The sequence below is a fragment of the Cervus canadensis genome, chromosome 3 (assembly GCF_019320065.1).
Source record: "Cervus canadensis isolate Bull #8, Minnesota chromosome 3, ASM1932006v1, whole genome shotgun sequence".
Taxonomy (NCBI): Eukaryota; Metazoa; Chordata; class Mammalia; order Artiodactyla; family Cervidae; genus Cervus; species Cervus canadensis.
The window spans coordinates 62,235,162-62,244,555 of record NC_057388.1 but is presented as its reverse complement, the minus strand read 5'-3'; positions in this window follow the sequence as shown (position 1 = coordinate 62,244,555).

The following is a 9,394-nucleotide window of genomic DNA, read 5'->3' as shown; positions in this document are numbered from 1 at the left end:
GCAGTATAAGATGATCAGAATTCAGAAGTCCTAGGAACCAAGTATAAACCTAGTATTGAAGGGCTCAACAAATTACTTGGAGCTCACATTTCAGCAGCAGTCCTCTTGTAAAAGACAACCTAGAGAGACTATGGAGATAGAAGGAGCTTGAGATTCGTTCCTGATTTACAAGTCCAGCATGGTTTGTGACAGAAAAGGGTCTAAGCTGGATTCAGGAAGCTCCATTCTTGTCATAACTGACCAATCACAGACCACTGTGACCACAACTGAGATCAAAGTGAGGTCTCTTTAGCTAGGTGAGGACCTGAGGGGCATCCTTGTAAGAGCGTTGGAACAAACTTATAGGTTTGGACTTGTGCCGGGTGATTCAGAGAAAGGTTAACAAAATGGAGGCTGGTAGTGATTTGGGTGCTGTCAGGAGCTTGGGGCTACTCAGTAATTGTATACCCTGGTAATTAGGAGGCGATACATTTAAAACAGAACTAGAGTTGTTGACAAAAAGAAAAGTCATGTCAGTCAGAAACAGGAGGTGCATAATTACTTGATGGAGAATGGAGTTGCAGGATGTCTTGTCTCTTGTTTGAGACATGCTTGCTGAGGGGTTATGCCCTGTCTGGGTCCACTGTCTTCACTGAGCTGCCTTGTCTGATCCTTGATATACTGTTGTTGACCTATTGTGGCCATTGTTTATGTTTAGATGGGGCTGTCGCAGCCTTTCTACTACTTGCCAAGACTTTTTCCTTTTCTAGGAGTCTGGCCTGGAGACCGCATTTATCACTTCTGCCTACATTCCATTGGTTAGGACACAGTCAGGTGGCTACAGCTAAGAGGATGGGAAGTAGGTTTTAGCTGTGTGCCCAAAGGAAATGTGAAATAAGTTTAGTAATTATGTGACACTCTCTTTTCATTGTTGTTGTTCTTTTTTTTCTTTATCCCCATTTCCACTCCCATAAGACATACACCATAGTATTTAATATATGTCCTTCTGGGGTACCTTCTATATATTTAATTAATTTACATGAATCTTTGAAAGATACATAGGATTGCTTTGAGTGCATTCTTAAAGTGTAAGTAAATGTTCATTGTATATCCTTGTGATAATTTTTACTGTATTTTTGAGATCCATTTATGCTGCTACATATAGATCAAATTCATACCTCCTGATTGCTTCAAAATATTATGTTTTATTCATATTCATTTGACATTTTACTTACCATTTCACCACGTACAAAAAGTCAAAAGCCTTACTAATTTGTCGTATTTATTCTTCCAGTTATTTTTGCCGAGTGGAGTACCCCTTAGTGGCTTACAATAATGATTTTATTTTATTCACATGTCTGCAGTTGGACTGGGATTGGCAGAGACAGCTCATCTGTGCTCCATGCAGTATTAGCTAGTGCTGGCAAGTTCTCAGCTGACTGGGGCTGGAGTCAACTGAATGCTCTGTCACCTCTGGTGGATGATGTTGGCTGTTGGTTGGGGCCTCAGCTGGGGCTATTTGCCAGAGCACCTACACACAGCGTGTCCATGTAGCTGTCCGGCTTCCTCACAGTGTGGTGGCTTGGTTAATCTAATCCTGGAAGAGGTTTCAGTTTAGCAGATCTGTCTTTGATGTTGAGAGCTACAACCTGTCTTTCTATCCTTCTAAACAAACCCTTCTTTTTGTGATAAGACTGCTTAAAAAAAAAAAAAAAAAAAAGACTGCTTAGTTAGACTTTCATGACTTACGCTTGGAACTGTCGTTGACAATCCTACTGCTATCTGAATAGCTTGATGTTATTCTTTATTTCTCTCCATGCTCTTTGATTTCTCACACCACTCAGTTTAGTTATAATAATAATGCCATCAGCTCACCTTTATTGAATGCCTATCACGCACCAGACACTACCCTGTACTTGGCATTTAAGCCTCGCAACAACCCACTGAAGATGGTAATTTCGCTATTTTTGGAGGAAGAAATGACAATTTACATGGATTAGGTCATTTGCTCAGGTTATACATAATTGATAAGTATGGAACCCAAACCCTACTCAGATCTTTCTAATTTTCAGTCTGTTTTCAGTCTGCCATGCTGGAACTGACAGGCATGATTTTTATTTCCTAAAAAGCCAACACAGTTCTGTAGCATGAAGCTGTGAGTTGTTCATCAAACCACTTCCTCCTGTTGCTAGGCACACGACTAGACTCCTTCATTGCAGTTAGGTTTAGCCACACGGTTGGGTTCTACCTACAACATGTGAACAGAAGAGAGAGACCCTGTTTCATGGCCAGGCCCAATAAAATGTCCCATTTCCTGTCCTTTATGCTCTGCTTCTGCCATCTATTAATAGTTTGTGGTGCCTAAGATGACCTTGGAAACCACACATTGATGATGGCAAAAACTGACAGCCCCGGTCCCTGACAGAGGTCCCTGCCACCAATCTCAAACCTCTTTAAACTGTTTATATGAGAAGGAGATAAATTTCTGCTTATTTAAGCCATTATGTATTTAGGGGTCTATTTATTACAGCAGTTAGCCTTTCTTAATTTTTATGGACTGTTTCAATTATGCTTTTCTGGGTAACAAACCACCTCAAAATTTTAGTGGCTTAAAACCACAGTCTTCACTCATGATTCTGTGAATTAGAAACTTAGGCTCTTGCCTATACTTGTTCACGCAGCCACAGCCAGCAGGTGGGTGGGTCAGCTGGGGGCTGACTGGTCTAGCATGGCCTGACTCATGTGTCCTGAGATAAGAGCTAGAGCTGGCTGCTAGCTGGACCACGTGTCTCCAGCAGGTTCACCTGGGGTAATTCGCATGGCGGTGGAAGCATTCTCAGCAGCAACAGGGAGCAAGCCCCAATCTGCAAGTGCTTTTAAGGCTTCTGCTTGCATGTGTTTGCCCATTTACCAGTATCCAATGCAAGTCACATAGGTAGAGGGAAATGGGATTTATGGGGGAGTGCTCAGTGCAAGCACGCTCCAGACATGCTGCAGTACTCATGTACCAAGTAGGCAAATCATTCACATGTGTGCAACAGCTCAGCTGCACGTTGGATAAGAGATTCCAGCTTTAAGCTGTATTCATAACCTCTGAATCGAGTTGTAATAGCAGGGTTGGTTTTAATAAAAATTATAATGATTTTGTTTTAAAATTACATTTCAGATCTATATGAGAAAATGAAATATTTGCCAATATGTGATACATCCAGGTTACTAGCACTGGCACTATAACAATGATGTAGTTTATGGCCTAAATTTACCTGATGTTTTATGAATTCAGTTTATCAAGAGCCTATGGATTTGAAACCAAATCCATACTGTGAATCTTTAATTGCTAGATTTTTAATCTAGATCTTTAACTCTTTAATCTCTAGATTCACCCTTATTTAGGGTCATTTGTAAATAAATAAGTTCAGTACTTCCTCACTTTCTTTTAACTTGTGCTTTATTAGGCCACACTGAGCCACCTGCAAGAACAGAATGTTTTCCTCTCTGCTCAGGGTAAAGTACTCTGCGTGCTTTACCTCCGTGATGATATCAATACAGTGGTTAAGGCCCTCAGTTCTGGAGCCAGAATGTCCAGGGTCATATCCTATCATTTCAGCTGGTTGTGTGACCCTGGGCAATTTAACTACACAGTGCCTCAGTTTTTGCACCTTTAAAATGGGGATAATTACCATAAAGTAACTCATAGGATTGTTATGAGATTAAATGAGATAAAGTATAAAAAAAACCAAAATCCTTAGTTTGGTGCCTAGCCAGTTAGAAGAAGTCATAATGATTTTTTTTTTTTAATTTTAGGTTTCTTGAGTATAATTGATAATTTAATATTTTTAATTACTTTTCAGACCTATATATGAGAATGAAATATTTACCAATACATCAGAAACTCAGGTTTGTAGGAGACTGCCGATTAGGAGATGCTTGCTGAAGCCTCAACATATAAGTTTCATGATGTATATAAGTTACTTTCAAATGCTATAGCATCTTACGGTGCATACTGTCCTATGTGATAGGATCTGGAAGATAATAAAATCTAATTAGAAAAAAAAATGCTATAGCAAATAGAAAAATTATATTGAAAATATATTAAGGTAAAACCAATATGATAAAATGTTAATACTTGTTAATATATGTAGGATAAGAATGTTCATTTATTATTTCAAGTTTTCTATAGGCTTGAGACCTTTCCTGATAAAATATGGATGGAGGATGGAAATTCTCTCCCCAGTTCTCTCAACATCCCTTTTTCCTTTTCATTCCTCCTTCCTTTCTCTCATCTTCCCCAGATTCTCTCCCAGTCTCTCCCATGAGGGCCTCTTGTCTCTGCTCACCTACAGGCCATCTCCTTGTTATGTACTTACTCCTAGCAGCAGTGTATTACTGGTATAAGGAATTAAACACACAGCTCTGGAGCCAGACTGTCTGTGTTGGAATATCTGCCGTCTCTCTTACTGTGTGATCTTGGGCAAATTACTTTTAAACTCTCTATGGCTCCTCCAAATGGTTGTGAGGAGTGAAGAAACAATGAGTATCTATAAATAATTAGAAGAGGGTCTAGTATCTTGAGAGCTTTTATCCTCACGGTGTCCCTCACTTCTTTTCTGTTCAGCAATAATGGGCCCTGCAGTCTTCCTCCTGAGGACATGTATTTGAGGGAAGATTGCAAATGCTTCTTACTTAATACCTTTTTTTTTTTCAACACAAAAGGAATTGCAATGGGCAAAAATCCTCCTGAAAGATGTTTCCACATTTAGAAGAAATATATTCTACTCCGTTTTTGCTTTCTTATTACCCTCTGAAGAGGTAATTGTTTAACAGTAAAATCTTGTGTTAACCTGGATGTGGACAGTGGCATCAACACCTTACCCCCAACCTCACAAGCCCAGCTTGTCTGCACTGTCTTCTTAACTTACTCTTGAAATGGCACAGCCCTTCTTCCCATGTGAGGTTAGTCTGTCACCTTTGCTGGAGATCCCAGCCTCCTTGCCTTCTCAGGAGCCATGCATTCTCATTTATTCCTTCTCTCTCTCGTACTCACCTCTCCCTCCCAGTCCGTCTTTTCCATGAACATTTAGCGCCTTCTCATCTTAAGTTGGGCTTCCCTGGTGACTCAGATGGTAAAGAATCTGCCTGCAATATGGGAAACACGGGTTTGATCCCTGGATCAGGAAGATCCCCTGGAGAAGGAAATAGCAACATACTCCAGTATCCTTGCCCGGAGAATTCTATGGACAGGAGCCTGGCAGGCTACAGTCCATGGGGTCGCAAAGAGTTAGACATGACTGAGTGACTAACACTTTCATCTCAAGTCAGACGAGGGAACCCGCCCTAGACTCCACATCCCCTTTGAGCCACTCTTCTGTCTGTCTGCTTCACATGATATTTCTCGAAAGATATTTTCCTCTTCCAATTATTTCTCAGCCCACTCCAGTGGCTTCCCTGCTGCGAGTTTAACAAAACGGCTGTTACTGAGGTGACCCATAACCTCTGTGTCACTAAATCCATGGGCATTTACTTTGATTTACAAAAACATTCAGCAGTGTAATCTCCTTATTGAGACCTCTTTATTCATCATTGACTATATGTTGTTCTGTCAATAATGAAGTACTGTATCTTTGACCCAGGAGTCTCAGGCCTCATGCTAGCATCCATGATACAGTGTCTAACTTACAACTTGTGAGTAGGCTAAAATCCAGGCCCAGACAGGACACTGACCATTGTATTCCTAGCAGTTCCATAGTGCTTGGCATGAAGTAGGTGTTCAGTATTTGTGAGATGGATGGATGGATGGACAGACAGACAGAAGGACTTTCTCAGTTCTGCCAAGATACTGCAGGGATCAGACCTGAAGAGCCACCTGTGTTCTGGATTCATTCTGGGATCATGGGGGAGACAGCTGAGAGAACATGAAGGTTAATTTGATCTGAAGTTTCTCTGTGCTTAAGTGTCTCATTGGAGAGTATTTTGAACACCCAGCTTCTCTTCTGAAATGTAAACCGTCTGACAGAGGTAATCCTATTAGTTCCATTTTATTCTGAATTACTTGAATCTGTGTAATGTTCTAATATTTAGCTGAGTTTAGCAGTAGTGTGTGGGGAGGGTTGATGTGGGAGGTCTGCAGCCTGGGATGGGCAGAGGCCTGGGTTCTCTTTCAAAGGGGGAATTTTGGATATTCCTGGGCTTCTTGGAGAGGATATGAGGGTGGGGGAACCAGGAAGTGAGAATGAGAAGTGGGTAACAGCAAAGGCACATTAGGTCGGCCTCAAGATCTACCCAGAGCCTGCCAGCAGTCACTGGGGACATACTATAGAAGTTCATCTCTGAAGCTGCTGGTGCCAGAAAGCTTGAGACTGTAATTGTCCCTGTTGGGATGGATTGTTACCCTTTTACACAGTAAGCATAGTTTTTGCACATAGAATAAAATTATTTTCAGGACAGATAAAAGAGTGAAAAGAATGAGAAAATTAAATTTATACCTATTAAGATTTCTTGAATTAGACACTGAATAATGTGTAGAAAGGCCCAACAGCCTTTAGGTTGACAGAGGGGTTCTTGGAGTAGACAAAGGTGACAAGAATTATCTAGGGTTTGACTATCAACAGGAGGGATATCACCCCTAAAGGGGGTAAAAATTGGTTCTTGGGGGGAAAAAAGTTTAGCTCTTCAATGGCCTGCAGAGTTGGGGTACCTAAACAGAAATACAGTATATTTGTGGTATTAAGAGTTTTATGGTGGAAGAGGGGATTAGGTTAAAATGTCTTAAAATTCTCTTTACAGGGGTGATAATGAAAAAAAGTTGAGAAAACTGGACTAGATGATTCAGATGGAAGCATAATGTTGACCACCAATAGGCCCTCCTCTTGGGAATATCTGTTGACTCAGCAGAAGGAAAAAGATCTCACACATTGTCTGGTGAGTACCCACTGGGAGATCTAAAAGCAGCGGTAGGCAGCTGAGCTGTTCCCTGGAGCTGCTTAGTAGGTGATGAGCTGCTGGCTCCATACAAATGCAGTGCCCAAGGTGCCAGGCTGATGGGTCCTGACACATATGGCCAGCTCCTGGACAAGACACAGCAGTAGGAGGGTATGAATCAGGATGGGGGTCAGGATTCCAGTAGCTAACCCACCCACCTTCCACCCTCCTTCTATTCTGTTCTGACCTCCCTCCGTCACTACTGTTCTCTCCTGCTAGCTCTCAAGACAGCCATTATTCATTTCTGCTGGAGGCTGGGGGATCAGTAGCAATGTCAACCAAGTGGATGAAAAGAATGCTAGAAACACAGAACCACATGCTGACATCAAAGACAGAAATGACCTTCAGCCACATGATTTTAGTGTAGAACGCCAGATAATTCACTCTAACATCTGTGAAATCAAACTAAAATGCAAACAGACTTTTAGCTTTCTTAATCCCTGCTTCTAAATAGGCCCTGAACAGGCAGTTCCTTAACAAAATGGAGACAGTGTCAGGTATGTCAAGAATGCTTAGTTCTTGCGTGCACGCTGAGTCACTTCAGTCATGTCCAACTCTGTGTGATCCTATGGACCAGAGCCCACCAGGCTCCTCTGTCCATGGGATTCTCCAGACAAGAAGCGTGAGTTGCTGTGCCCTCCTCCAGGGGATCTTCCTAACCCAGGGATCGGACTGGCATCTCTTAGGTCTGCCTGCATTGGCAGGAGGGTTCTTTATCACTTGTGCCACCTGGGAAGCTTAGTCCTTATCCCATAGGCATTTGGCCTTCGGCTTCTGGTTTCTGAGCTGCTTCCAAGTCTAGGCTCTGCTGTCAGTTCGAAAATGGCAGTGTTGTTTCAGAGGGGCTCTCACGGTGCAGAAGGAAGGCTTAGCACTGCGCCTCTTTTGCCCTATCTCTCATGCTCATTAAAGTCATGCTAGAGGGGAAAGGTCTGATTAGTTAGATAACAAATGTTGCTACTTCTAGAGCCCTACTACATGTCAGGCACTGTTTTAAGTGCTTTATAAAAATATTAATTTACTCCTCGTTACCAAACAGCCCTGCAAAGGGAGCAGTACTATTACAGATGGAATGCTCAAGTGCAGAAAAGCTAAGTCATTGCCCAAGGTCACACAAGTCCTGGGAGCACTGGAATTTGAACCCAGACCCTCAGTACCCACAGAACTGGCTGTAACTCTGCTGTTTCTCTCCCTAACTTACCAGTGTCTTTGAAGTCATGGATGAATGCACTGACAATGAAATTGCTCTTAACACCATGTACTTTGGATTTTTATGTAAGGAGAACATTGGATCAGTATCAGCACCCCCTACACAGTTGAATCCTCAGGCCACTTATATAATGGACTAATCGCTGGATACGTGCTGCCCTCTTGTGATGGAAATAATCCCAGCATGACCTTCTCCAGCTCTCTGGAATACATCAACTTCCTTTGGTCCAGTCCCATGGTTGTGGCTGGCAGAGGATGTGTGGGCTTTGAAGAGTCAGACTCGGGTCACCCGACATTCTCCAGGGTGTTCCTCGCCTTGAGACTGTCAGTCAATGAGACTTGAAAGCAGGACTTCCGAGTCTTGGAGCTTTTTGCATCATTAGTATATGAAAATAAGACCAGGCTTCCCAGAGGGACACTAAAGACACCCCACCTAAGTCCTTGGGGAGCAGAGTTCATTTTGTTTAACTTGCCGTAGTGGATTGGGATCAGGTTTAATAGGCTTGGCAAAAAAAAAAAAAAAGGGAAAAACAGAGGGAAAATAAAGTCAGCCAGAAGGCCTGTGTTCTAGTTCTTGCTCTACAGATAATGTGTGTGACCTTGGGCAAGTCACTTTTGCTCTCTGAGGCCAGTGTCCTCACTGGCATGGTAAGAAGGCTGAACTAAGTGAGCTCAAAATCTCAGCTATTACCAAGTCCAACCTTCTATATTTGCCAAAATCCCTTTCCTGAAGGGAAATTCCTCCCCAGCCCCCTGTTTTTATACACATTCTCATTAGTAAGATGAGATACATATTCACACTCACTAGTTCTCATTTTCTTCACTCAGGAAGTAATCTCTACTCCATAGGGTTGTTGGGAAGAATTAGTTACCACTTGACCCAGTGCTAACGGAATCCGTCGGACTGGGTTTGTTTAGATAAAGCAGAGACACGTGCACACATACACATGTTTAAAATCAAAGAAAACTGATTTTGAAGATACACTGACTCAGTTATAAGTGACTGTCTTAGTGCCACTTGTGAACAGATGCCAATGTAAGGACCACTCATTAGTCCCTGCAGGTGCAGTTATTACCAGGGCCTGTCTGTGGCGGTAACATTACTGTGTGTACGGGCAGGGCCTGGGTGCCATGTAGGGGACAGGTCCAGGGCAGGGAGTCTCATTCCTATTCAAAGGAGAGAGTACATTGTTCTCGAACTTCCACCCACTTCCAAACCATTTATTAG